The sequence below is a fragment of the Pleurodeles waltl genome, chromosome 10 (assembly GCF_031143425.1).
Source record: "Pleurodeles waltl isolate 20211129_DDA chromosome 10, aPleWal1.hap1.20221129, whole genome shotgun sequence".
Classification (NCBI taxonomy): domain Eukaryota; kingdom Metazoa; phylum Chordata; class Amphibia; order Caudata; family Salamandridae; genus Pleurodeles; species Pleurodeles waltl.
The window spans coordinates 691,023,412-691,037,949 of NC_090449.1; positions in this window are offsets into that span (position 1 = coordinate 691,023,412).

Sequence of the window (14,538 nt, forward strand, 5' to 3'; positions counted from 1 at the left end):
AGAGTGCTTTACTCCGTTGTCCTGACAGAGTAAAACCCATCTGGCGAACTCTAAATCTTCCTTTGCTGACTTTCCCCTTCACTTAATGGAAGACAAGGTGAAACCACCTAAACCTGCAGGGTCATAACATAAAACATGCACTCAAGCAGCATTGTGTTCAAGACCAGGGACCTCATTACGAGTCTGGCAGTCCTTGAACCGTCATTATTTAATGATTGTTTATGTGCAGGAAGAGACACCATCCTGCACATAAACAATCATAAATGGCGTTTTGCTGTTTCTGTGTTTGCTGCAGAATGCAGCACACATAGAAAAAGCAAAAATGAGGAGAAATGAATGTATGTTTCTTCATTGCGCCACTCTAGCTCCACCTCTGGGCTGGCATTAGTTTTTAGCTACCTCAGATTTGCAATTTCTCATAAGTCTGGGGCAGTGTCAAAAGTAATGGGTTTTAGGTGGAAATGCCCATAGCTACACCCATCACACGCCCCTCTGCCACAGAAAACTGTGTCAAGTGTCCTGTTAGAAATGGGTTTTCTGGTTGGCTTGTGTATGAACCAAACCCAGGCAGAACCCACCAACTCTAGTCAGAGAGAGGGAGTTACATACCCAAGATAACCCCCGCTAACCCCCTTGGTAGCTTGGCACGGGCAGTCAGGCCTATCCCAGAGGCAATGTGTAAAGCGTTTGCACAACACATACTTTGCCTCTTTGCTCCAGGCTGTGTCAGTGAGACCTGGCAGCAATCTGGTCCAGTTGTTGCCCGGGGGTGCTCCTCAGAGCATGCGTCACCCCGGGGCAATGCTAGGAGCGCGCTTGCTCTAGTCTTTCAATCAGTGGTGCCCTGGGGGCACTTTAAAGAGAGCGTGTCCAACACACTTGTCATTTTCTGAAACACCTCTGTTGCGGCGCTGATTTTAGCACTGAACGCGCTTGGCAGGCGTGAAGGAGAAAAACACCATGAAGCGCTCTCACGGTGCTATCAGCAAGGGATCTAAAGTGCTCCCCAGATGCTATAAGCAATAGAAAGGGGAGTGCTCCTCCCGCGCTGCAGCAGGTGATGGCAGGGTTCAGCGGCCACAGCACACAGCCCCTGGGGGACACAAAAGATAGAGCACAGGGTGGCAGAGCCCAGCAGCAGGCCAGCACAAAGAGGATTGAGACAGTGACAGTTCCACCAAGTGACCAAGCAGGTCAAAGGTCAGCACAGCAGCAGCAGTCCAAGGCGGTTCCCGGTGAGTCCCTTCAGCATTGTGTGTCCAGTTACAAGTATGTTACTTGTCCAGAGTGTATCCAAATTGTGGAGAAAGATCCCCTGGACTTATACTCAGTTTTGCAAGGGTTTAACAAAGAGGGGGAGAGGAGGTTCCAACCAGTTCCAGCACATGCTCCAAACATCAGTTGGGATGTAAACGAGTCCTTTGTGTGAGGCCAGGGCACTGCCTTTATAGACGTTAGTTTACCCGCCTCCCCTGCTCTCAGCACAGGAAGCAAGGACCCTCTCGCTAGTCAGGGTAAAGGAGAATCACACTCAATTAACCCCCACTCAGCCCACTTTGCAGCTTGGCATGAGCAGGCAGGCTTAACTTTAGAAGAAATGTATTAAGTATTTGTACCAACACACACAGTAATATAGTGAAACACTACAAAGTGGACACCCCACTAGGTTAGAAAAAAAGTAATATTTATGTAAATCAAGCAAGACTAAAACAACAAATATCCAACATACACAAGTCAAGGTATGAATTTTCAAAAGAATAAGAGTTTAAGGGCCACATGTACAAAGCTAAATCAATGCGAGTCGCTATTTCTGACTCGCAAAACGAGATGTAAAAAATAATCACAAATCAATTTTTGTAATTTGATGCTGAGTCACATCGCAATTTACGAAATCACAAATTGAGATTTCCTAAATTGCACATGGGTGGGTAACAAAATTGCAAACTGCAACTGAGTCGCAATTAGCGAACGGGTGCAGAAGAAAAGAGAAATCACACTTCCTGGTGCTGGATGATGACCTCAGAACCAGGAAGTACCCCCCATGGAAGTGGGAGGAGTCTAGCCAGCACATACAGCAGAGGCACACTCAGCTGAGAGGAGCAACTGCAGCCATGGCAGGCCAAACTAAGGAGGCAACCACTGCAGGGAGGAAGAGAAAGCTGAAATTCTCTGACAAAGAGTTGGAGGTCCTCACTGAGGAGTGCTGCCTATACCTTGAGGTCCTGTTTGGGAAAGCAGCAATGAGTGTCCCTGACACACACAAAAAAAGATTTGGCTGGACACACAAAGTAAAATAAATGCAATAGGAGTCAGTCATCGCTCCATCAAGGAGGTGCGCAAAAGATGGTATGACCTCAGGTCCAGAACCAAGGAAAGGGTTGCAGAGCAGTTGAAGGAGGTGCATGGAACAGGTGGGGGACCCTCCACAGTACCACCACCCACAGCAATAGAGAGCATGGTGGAGACCACTCTGGACCAGAGGCTGTTGCAGGAATTGGGGACCTGGACAGTTCAGCACCTGGGACCTCCAAAGGTAAGTAGCAAATCTCACTCATTTACACTATTCAAGGAACCATGCACACAACCACAGTCCACAAAAGCATGCATCATCCAAATTCTTCCATGCCGATATGCCAACCTCAAGTTCAGTGCAATATGGGTAATGTAGTACGGTAGTCCAATTTTTGAGGAATATTTATTTTGAGAAGCCACACATTTGAGAGGCACTGACAGTGTATCCCCTGCGTCCCACAGGTCTCCCTCAAGTATCCACTGATTACCCTAATGTGGCGGGAGATGACAATGCCACCATGACAGCAGACGAGGCAGTCAGCATTTCTGCAGGGGAGTGCAGTACCACACCGATTGTTCACCATGCACATGAGACCACAGAGGAGATAGATGTGGACAATGAGGCAGTAAACCTGACACCGGGGCCACAGATTGGTGAGAGTCGGCCACTGCTAACAGCTGGGTCTGGGCATAGAAGGCGTCGTCTGACACATGATGCAGGTGAGGAGGATGTCACAACAGAACAATTCCTTGGACTGGAGGCATCCCTACTGAGCACTCACCGCTTGCAAAACAAACACATGCGGATGAAGAACTAGAACCTGCGCCGAATGCAACAGACCCTCACAGAGGCATTTGGAAATGTTGAGAACCAATTATCCACCATGAATACCAACATGGTCAACCTCACCACCGCCATCAATGACCTGTGTAGGGAAATGGTTGTGGATCGGGCCCATGTAAGGAGCAGAGAGCACAACACAGCTGCACATTTGGACCGACTCAGTCAGTCCATTGGCATCCTAGCCACCACAACTACCTGCCTGTCAAGGCGCACTGTCACGCTTCAGGTAGAACTAGGCCATTTTGGTGAAGATGTGGCAAAGGAACTAGGGTGCATTACTACTGGAGTTGACCTCATTTATACCTCCCAGGCAGCAAGAGATATTGATGACACCCTCCAGGACAGTGAGGACATATCAAGCGCAAGCAGCGTTTCTGCCTCAGATGCCCGCATCCTGCGTAGTAGCAGTGCCCGCCAGACATCAGTGGACCAACCAGGCACAGGCCATGGTGGTCATAGCCGTAGGAGGGTGTGATGTTGTCTCCCTAGGTTTAGCCTAAGGCACATGAGCTTAATGTGTCAGACTTTATTGCATTATACTTCTTTACTGCTAGCTATACGCTACCATTTCAATAATGCACTCCTGACATTAAAGGATATTTTTGTTTTGCACAACCTGGCTATGTGTGTCTTACATTTGTGAGTGCTGTTACGGTTGGCACTTACCTGCCAAAGTAATGAGTTGCTATGTGAACCCATCTCCGTCTGCCCTAACCATTGTGATGCTACCATCCCCAAGCTGTCGTTGTGGTGGCTCCTCAGAATCTGTGTCATCTAGGGTGAGATGTAGCCCACGTCTGGTTTGTATGTTGTGTAGGATGGCACATGTCGCCACAATCTTGCATGCAGTCTCTAGGGCATACTGGAGTGCACCTCTACTTTTGTGCAGGCATCTAAAATGTGACTTCACCATGCCAAAGGTCCTCTCAATGACGGTTCTGGTTCACTGATGTCCAATATTGTAGTGCCTCACATTCTGATTGGCAGGTGTTAGATATGGGGTGAGCACTTCAGCTCTTTTCCTTGGCTGAGGTTCCTCTTGATTCCTCTTGATTCAAGAAGTGATCTGATTTTCAGGGGTTTTGGGTCCACTACTTATACCCCTTTCTGCCTTTGAAGTAGGCAAACTTCAGAGGTAAGTTCCTCTTGTTTGCAAGATCCTGCCTTGCCCAGGCCAAGCCCCAGGGACAAACAAGGGGGTTGGAGACAGCATTGTGTGAGGGCAGGCACAGCCCTTTCAGGTGTGAGTGATCACTTCTCCCCTCCCTCCCAGCACAGATGGCTCATCAGGATATGCAGGCTACGCTCCATCTCCCTTTGTGTCACTGTCTAGAGGAGAGGTGCAAACAGCCCAACTGTCAAACTGAGCCAGACAGGAAACCCACAAACAAGCAGAGTCACAGAATGGTTTAAGCAACACAATGCCTAATTTCTAAAAGAGGCATTTTCAAACACACAATCTGAAAACTACCTTTATAAAAAAGATGTATTTTTAAATTGTGAGTTCAGAGACCCTAAACTCCACATTTCTATCTGCTCACAAAGGAAATCTGCACTTTAATAAGATTTAAAGGCAGTCCCCATGTTAACCTGTGAGAGAGATAGGCCTTGCACAGTGAAAGCCAAATCTGACAGTATTTCACTATTAGAACATATAAAGCACACATTAGTATATGTCTTACATTAAACATACACTGCACCCTGCCCATGGGTCTACCTAGGGCCTACCTTAGGGGCGCTTTACATTTATAAAAAGGGAAGGTTTAGGTCTGGCAAGTGGGTACACTTGCCAAGTCAAATTGGCAGTTTAAAATTGCACACACAGACACTGCAGTGGCAGGTCTGAGCCATGTTTACAGGACTACTCAAGTGGGTGGCACAACCAGTGCTGCAGGCCCACTAGTAGCATTTGATTTACATGCCCTGGGCACCTCTAGAGCACTGTACTAGGGACTTACTAGTAATAAAATATTCCAATCATGGAAAGCCAATTACCCATACATTTTACATAGGAGCACTTGCACTTTAGCACTGAATAGTAGTGGAAAGTGCCCAGAGTATCAAAAACAGAAAGAAACTGAGCCCATCACACATCAACAACAGGGGAAATAGAGGCAAAAAGTTAGGGGAGATGACTCCAAGGATGCCAAGTCTAACACACCTCCACCCTCCCTGTATACAGGCTGTCTGAAAAGTATGCACAAAGCCCAACTGTCTCTCTTGCCGGACGTGGATTAGAGTCAAGCTGCAAAACACCAGAGTCATAAGCACACGTATATATGCTCACTTTCTAGAAGTGTCATTTCTGTAGTGCTAGTAAAAAAGCCACCTACACCAGTAAGCAGCATTTCTCACTTCCATTACAATCATATTACACATGCCTACGCTACCCCTCATAAATCAGACAATACCGCCTACACATAAGGCAGGGCATTTCCAAATCAAGCCATGAGAAACCAAATAGGCTGTTTGTCACTACCAGGAAAGGCCACGTAACCAGGCACATGTCATGCCTTCTACAGACATAGCACCCTGCCCATAGGGCTAGCTAGGGCCTACCTTAGGGGTGACTTACATGTAGGAAAAGGGGATTCTGGGCCTGGCAAGTAAATTTAGATGGCAGGTCCATGTGGCAGTAAACTGCACATGCAGGCCCTGCGCTAGCAGGCCTGAGACAGGTTTGAAAGGCTGCTTCTATGTTGTGGCACAAGCAGTGCTGCAGGCCGAGTAGTAGCATTTAATTTACAGACCCTAGGTATGGAGATACCACTGTACAAGGTACTCACAGGTAGATTAGATGTGCCAATTAGATGTAAGCCAATCATACCAATTTTAGAAGGGAGATCATTTGCACATTAGCACTTATCAGCAGTGGTAAAGTGCTCAGAGTCCTACAGCCAACAGCAAGAGGTCAGAAAAAATAGGAGGAAGGAGGAAAAAAGTCTGAGGATGAACCCGCAAAAAGGGCCAGGTCCAACAGGGCCCATATTTACAAGGCGGCGTTAAGCAATGCAAAGTGGCTTATCGCCGCCTTGTAAATAAGTAGAAGGGCACAGGCCACCGGAGCGTCACTGAAAGTGATGCTCCGGTGGCTCTAGGGTCTTGTAAATGAGCCCCTAAGTGGGTGTGTGTACCCAGACATATGGACTCAAGTTATCTGTGCCACACAGTCTCAATCTGCATCTCACTGATGGGATGGATCTGTTTCAGGTCATAAGGGATGTAGCCTGTTAGTTTAGACAGGAATGTTCGGTTTGGGCCAGGATCATCAATGAGTTCCATATCATAACTACTTTTCTGCAATAGCACTATAAACAACATAGTGGATTGATTGAGACCGAGAAAGAGTAATGTTCGTTGGTATGTTCAAACATCATCCTTTAACTCTTTTTGCTGTAGGTACACAAGTTGAAGCAATGGGCACAATAACTTCAACATTTATTTCAAATTATTTGTGTTCCTACTAAGAGTGATTGAGGCCTGAGCATTTAGGCTGTTTTGAGCCTTTTAGACCAGCAGTACAACTAATTTGCAGAAAATCTTCCTGCTCTGTAAATGTTCAATGAGCAGTGTCCTCACTCTGTATCTGTATTCCAGCATCAGATAGCATCCACTGTAATTATCACCAGAATATGCTTTTATCTAGTTTTAGCACTAACATCAAGCACCAATGTAAGTGCCCAACTGTCAACGTGTTAGACCCATATTTCCAGAGATCTGGGTTCTGAGGTCTCCTCATTATGACCTTACCAAGCCATCAAGCTCTGGCCTGCACTGCCTTCAATTCAGGAAAGCTAATGTGCTCCCTGAATATGCTGATTTGTTATGTAATTACAAAACATACTCACAGGCAACCTTTGAAGGTTAAATGAGTTTGGGCACATTCCATTCCACAAGAGTAAACTATGGAGATTTGGTTGGCCCTACAGCCCCCACACTTAATTTTTAATGATTTCCTTTTGTGAAGCATCTGCTAACGTATCAACTTGCTTTACACTACTGCTTGGATCCTCTAATGCACTTACGTTTAGTAACCCAGCATTTCTGCATGTAGCTCCACAGGTTACATAGATGCAACAATTCCTCTTCTGCCAAAAAAAAAACATACAACTAGAGGTCACATAGATGGTAAACATTACTCTTCAACTGTATTTAACACCAACTCAGAACACGCTATTAAAAGACTGAAAATGCAACTTTGAATCCATATCACAGCATCCACTATAGCCATCAAATAAAAAACAACACCTCACTCACCTGCACTGAACTTTGTACCACACCCATACGCATAGCAATGTGCTAAACTTTAACAGCAATAAGCACAAGAGAATACCTCACCACCCCTAAGACAACACTCAACTCTTGCCTGAGTATATCCGAACATTGCGATATCACAAAACACACAAACAAAAATGCTAAAAAGCCTTTACATTTCAGTGTGTGGCAAGTAAACAACAACACTAGACAACTTAACCCACAGTCTTAAACATACAGCTCAGCATAGACACACCTATCCTCAATACCACAACAGGAGAGAGACCAAGTAATTGTATATTTCTACAGTGATTGTATGACACTAAAGAGAAAAACAATATAAACATACACATATATCAGTAACAACATATTGAAAACATAAATGTCACAATCATATACTTAAATAGTAAACATAGAAGTATTAATGACAAAAATATTGGAGAAAGTATCTAGCATACAACATTGTAAACAAAAATAAAGACATAACAAATATGGCCTACACATTAAAACTGAGAAAACGTAACAACAGTCATGAAAAACTAATATCAATACCAGGAAATAGACATAGTTCTAAATTAAATTAAAACAATATTACATGAAATGTATACACAAATATAAAAATGTAAAAATAAAGGTAAAAGCCACTAAATAAATAACAAAAACACTACTGAGAATTTACTGTGAATGGAGCAAAAAATAATAATTAAACTAGTCTCAAACCAAAAGATCAAATTAAACTTAAAAATTATTAAGAAATAAAAATGCTTTTTCAATTAACAAAATGCAAAAACCCAACAAAAATGCACAAGCAATGCTTCCTAAAATTATAAATACAGTGCCAATCTGCCAGATTGCAAACCTACAAATGAAGACTGTAATACTCAAGCACCAAATGCTACAAAGTAAGTCTGACAATCAATGAAAGCTAACAAAAGTGTTAAATAACAAAAAGTAAGTATTAAAACTATATCATATATTTAGCTCTCCAAATTCCCAGTGCAATGTCTTCAGCAATCAAAAATGGGAAATCGCTACCCTAAGCTCCTGGAACAACCCAACACGATGACTTGAGAATCCAAGAACATTAAGGGCCAGATGTAACAAAAAAGGCATTTGCGATTCCGAAATAGCGATTTTTAAGAAATCGTTATTTCTGATTCACAAAATGCAATGCATCATATTTGCTATTCGGTAATAGCGATTTCTTAAAAATCGCAAATGCTATTACCGAATCGCAAATTGCGATACCGGCCCCATTCACACCTATGGGCCTGTAGGCCCATATTTGCGAATATTTTGCATTTCCCAAATTGCGAATTCCTAACTGGAATTCACAAATTTGGGAAAAAGCCAACCCCAGGGTGCTGGGGGCCTAAGGCCCCCTCTGCTGCACCCCAAGAAGTTTTTAAGGACATGTAAGGCGCACACATGCCAAAGGGGCATGGATGCATTACATGTCAATTTTAAAAATGCATTTTTAAAATTTGCACATGGTTACCACCAAGTTCAACTTTGAAGCAAAATTCTTTGATACGTCTGGCCCTAAAATACAATGGCAGAAAAAGGAAAAATCAAGAAATAGTTCCATCGAATAGAAATCAATGTTAAAAGATGTGAGAAGTTACAGTTTTTAGCATGAGCACTCCTATTTTGTGCAGTCTGATGCTGCTGAATTTTTGACATTGCGTACTGGAAACTGCTTATTGGGCCCAGTGCATGTACGCTGACCCATCAAATCTAATGAAAGTGGATACTTCCCAACTGGCATATTTAAAATTTCTTGTAAGGCCATAGTAAATGGTGCAGAAATACATGAATGGTATGAAAAGTTAAAAATCACACGTGAGCTTCTGCACTTATTGTGTGACAAAGGATAACATGACATTAGACCTACCATTCTAGCCTTATGTCAGGAATTTATACTTGGCCTGGGCAAAATTTAAATTACATCAGGGTAAGTTGCATTTTTTCATGAACTTCATGTTACACTTGTTACTTGGAATACCCAATATTATGTAGGGGTGGGTGGTAAATTCAGCTCCGCCGGTGGAATTCACTGAGTTATGCCATTCCCTGAATGTGAGAGGCTGCTGTTTCCTGTGCTTTTGTTGTTTCCACTTTATTAGTCTGAAATGTATCTTGGTGATTGGATACATTTCGGGTTAAACTATAGTGTGAAATGGCAGATTTGCATTTCAACTAATTTAATTTAAATTAGCTGTAATTTAGCAAAATTACACAAAAGCAGGTTATGAGACTTTTACACAACCCTAGATTAAATCTGCATCAAAATACCACCTTTATGACAGAGGAAGGTCATAAAGGTGGTTAAATCTCTTCCTCTTAAATATTATTGTCACCCCTAAATAGGTCTTGGATCCCATATGATAGAGTACATTGCATTTAAAAGTGCAAAATGTAAAAATGTAGTGTTTTCATTTCCCTACAGTGTCAAGCTCCCAAAGATATTTTCACTGTGGAGGACTCTGGCTGTCCTATGGTAAAAACTAAAATACAGAGTTAAATATTAATGCTGTTATCACAGGTGTGGGACAAGCAAGAGAAACGGCTTAACCACTGTTTTTAATATTTATTTAAACTCCAATTCATGTGTGAAGTTGGATTCTGTGAAGTTGGATTCTTCTATAAATAACCAGGAAAAGTAACTTTTAGACAGTTACCTTTTCCCTCCCTGAAGCTTTTGGATGTTAATTTGCATTAGCCTGACAGCAGCTGCTCTACCAGTTCTTGACATTATCAAAATGTAAAAGCTGCTCCAGACGCAAGACAATGGCTTAAGCCTCGGGACAGGATAGCCTGAGTATGGACAGCGTGATACACATCAGCTCAGGAAAAGCAGCTAAAGAGTTTCCAGAAACTTTATTAACTTCAAAGCGACAGAGGTAAAGCCTGCCTCTGTCTGCCTGCCTCCTTTAGTGTTAAGAGATACCTATAGAAGGGGAAACTTTTGTCCTATAAGCCTAGGATAACCAATCAGGTAAAAGCCCAGTTTGTGGGGGAACTGATCCTAGAAACAGTTTGTGTAGCTTAGGAGAAAGTCATTGCTCATGTTCCTAAGGACACTACTGCCTGGCACAAAAGCTCCCTCCGATGGCAGGAGGTTAATGCCATTTTGGATTTCCAATAGAATAAAGTATTTTGGGGCAGTTTGTAGCAAACCAAACATGACGTGATGCAAAAATGGGTAAGGGTGCCATAGGATCTTTCCCTTCATTAGTTAGAGAGTATTCAGGAGTCACCTTCATCTGCTGGCTACTGAAATGTACAAAAGTGGACCTCATTACCAGCTTCTCAGAACACATTTTGGACCTGTGAAGTATTGTACCTGCTGTTTGGGACAAAATGGGGACTGGAATGGCTGGCCTGTCTGAATGACTAACAATTGAACTCCATGGGTCAACTGGCTGACCTGCATACCTACAGGGAAACAAGAAACTGCTGGAGGCCATTTTCCTGAAGTCCTCACCTCACCATTTAAAAACTGAACCTGGACTGGATCCTCCTGATAGCCTCTGATGGAGTATGTTTTGACTCCTAAGTAGTGTCCTGGGGTCCCGGGGGACTTGGCTGTGTTAGAAGGACTTCAAAAAAGTTGGTCTTAGAAAACATTTGGACTTCCAGAGGACCAGAACCACCTACCTAAGTCAATCCGCCCAGGGCAAAAGGATCCACTTGGTCCAGCTCTGAGCTTTTTGTTGATAAAAAACCTATTCTACACTACAGAAAATACAGTGGAGTTCCCATGTGATGCTCAGAACCTGGCCTGATTACAGTACATACACACATGACATACAACACACATGAGTCTGTCAGATGAACTATTCGTTCTTCAATACTCAGAGGGAAGATGTCAAAGCAATCCTCTCATAGGTGATTATTTTATAGTATAGCAGTTTTGATATTGTATTACAAATATTTATATTAGCACAGCACCATAATTGGTAAAGATGGCTCAATGTTACTTTTCAGTAGCACTAAACACAACCACCTGAATAATATTTATTGTTCAGTTAATGAAAACTTATGATTATAAAATCACAGTTTTAAAACATCAGAATATAAAATCAAGCTCTTTACATGTGCTGCCGGCTATCATTACTGAACACCAGTGCCAAGTACGTAAATATGATTTCTTTTTCATCTTACAAATACTCTGTGAAGAGTGCCTAGTGCATTACCAGGATTACATGTCACCATATGAGGACTCAGAGTCAATTTTGTCAGTTGGAAAAGACTTATTCCCAAGAAGACCATAACAAGGTGTGAACCATAAAACTGTGAAAGAAGTAAGAGCTTTGGAGAAGGTGCTTAGTGCCTTGACTAGAAAGTGCATGCTGCTTGCTCCTAGATTGATTGATGCCCAACAAATTAGGTGGTTCCTGACAAGGACCTCTCAATTCTGGAACATTACTTACTAAATTGGAATCTCAAATAATTTGCAAGAACTCAGATCATAATCTATAAAAATGTCATTTATAGTTCTACCTTTGCTAGTTTTAAGGCTGCAATGCTCATGAACTTTTCACAAAACATTGTGTCCTCTCCTTGAAGACAGGCTGTAATCGTTTGCCGACATGTACCTATGCCGTTACTAACAAAGAACTGTCTAAGCAGACCTTATCATTTTGTCATTAAAGCTGGACAAGTGCAGACAATGTGGCAAATGTCTTCCTTTGAGTAGGTGCAAAGCAACATGTAGCTTCAGTGGAGGCTTTTAACCCAAACTGTTTCCCTAAGTGTGATTCGGGTTCTAAAAAGGCAATACAAGCCTATTATTATCCAAGCATGTGATCTCATAGACAGCACAGTTTTATCATTGAGGGATGAAATCTTTTTGCCAATTGAATTTTTGACTCGTAAAGGCTGACTGTGAGAAGGTTGAGGCCCGGAATTTCACTGCTTCAAAAGTGACTAGAGCTAGGTTTAGGTAGTAATGTGCCTGGGAGTTTCTTGGATCAGTTATGGACTTCCACACAATACTACTGAAGGAGGAGCGCGATTCACTTTTTATCTTGTAACAAAATTTCAGGTATGCACCCAGGCTGTGTAGGTCTATTTCGGTAAGCCGAACTTAAGTTGAATTTGAGCTGGCGAGGCATGGTGGGGAAGATTGAACACACATCAATATGCACCTATTACAGCTTTCTCAATTATTTTGCCAGCTCTTCCTCTCAAGTCCTCCACTCTGTACATGAGAGATAGAACATGCTTATCAGCCATAACCTGAAGGAGCGGCTGGAGAGATATTCCTTTTAAAGACTTTTGTAAGTGCTATTTCTCCTTTATATCACGCAGCCATGTTTGGTGAAGGCACCTCTTGAGTCAAAGATTGTGGCCAAATATTTATACTCTGACACAGGTTCTAGGGCTGAGCCGTATAGGTGAAAAATTGATGACAGGCATCTTTTTGTTGTCACCAACATAGTTTTTGTCTTGTTTAGAATGGCTCATAGCCTGTGATTTGCAGCATATTGGGCAGTTGCAGTAATTAAACGTTGAAGGCCGAGCTTGTTGTAACTAATCAAAATTATATTGTTGGCATTCAACATGACAGCCCCTAAACCCAGACATCATGGGAGAGTGTGAGTTAACACTATTGAGGACAGCTCTGCTAAATACAAATTGAAGAAAAATGGAGCAAAGACACACACTTGTTCAAGGCCATTACTCATCGGTATTTTCTTTGAAATAGAATCACCTGTTCCCAGCCTTACCTTTGTCCACGTGTCAGTTAACAACAGTTGAATGGTCATTTGGAGAAGAGGAGAGATTCCCCAGTTTTGCAACTCAGATCACAAGATGTAATACTGAGTCAAAAGTGGACTGGGAGTCCACGTAACACAGGTGGAGACTTGAGGAGCAGCGCCTGGCTTGATAACTTAGAAGAGAAAGTGTTAGGATCTTTGTGGTTGTTCTTGTTTTCTTAAAAAACCCTGTTTGGTTCACTGGAATCAAGGAGCCTGCTTCCACCCACACTGTCAGTTCAGCATGCAGGAGTTTTGCAAAATAGTTTGCCACCTCATTCAGGAGGGCAATCAACTGGTAGTTCGAGGGTAGTGGTTTTTTTTCCCTGCTTTGTAAATCAGTGCCAATATAGAGCCCTGCCAGTTGTCTGAGATAACCTGGCTGGAGAGGACAAAGTTGAACAAGATGGACAGGTGTTTAGCAAAGTAGTGGGGATCCTGTTTAAAAATCACTTGTGGTAATCCATTAGGGCAAGGGGCACTGTCATGTTGGCCAACAGTGATTGTTTTCTCCACCTCTCCCACAGTCATAGTACTTACAGGACCTACAGGACATACCGCCTCTATGCTTGAAGGCCCTATTTCATGGTATCCGGTAAAGGCATTGGGCCCCCATATATTTCATAGAGGTAAATAGTCCAGGCATCTTCTGAGATATTGGAGGTTGAAGGGGACAATTGTGGGCCTTTAGTGTGGTTCATGGGTCAGCAGATCACTCTGGTTTCAGTTCTTCTGGAGGTCGTTGGAATTATGCACCAGAACAGGTCTGCCTCAGATTTTGCTGACTCCCATTAGGCTTTTTTGTATAGTGATCTCAGCTTGGGAGGGGTCATGAAATGTAAGGACAAGTTTGGGCTATTTCAAAGTAGCCCAAGGTGTGGTTCAGCTTCTTCTAAGCTGTGACTCATGCTGAAGCTAGAGCTTTCGTTGCCCCATGGATGTGGGCTTGATCCTTGAGAAGTAGCACTGAGAACTGAGCACACTGGTCCACTGGATTGGAGATTGTTTCACATGCCAACTCCCATTTGTGCCTGGCTATATGTTCCACTCTGTCGCTGTATCCCAATGACCATATAGCCTTCTGTGATTAGCAGTGGAAACTGTGCCTGTGTCCAGTGGGGCTGGTCATTCTTTGAACAATAAGAGCAGAACCAAATTTTTTGTGGTTGGCGGCCACTTTCCCGTCTACTACCCAGGCCGTAGTAAGTAACCTAATGAAATAGAGAGAGGGAAACAAAAGTATAATCGATAATTGAAGAGGTTGCAGAGGATGAGTTGGCTGAGCCGGAATGTCTGGGTTTACTTGGCTGTTCAGTGCTCTCAACCCCAAGTGCTCCACATTATTTACAATGAGTCACACTTGGGCATCCTTTCTCCGAAGGA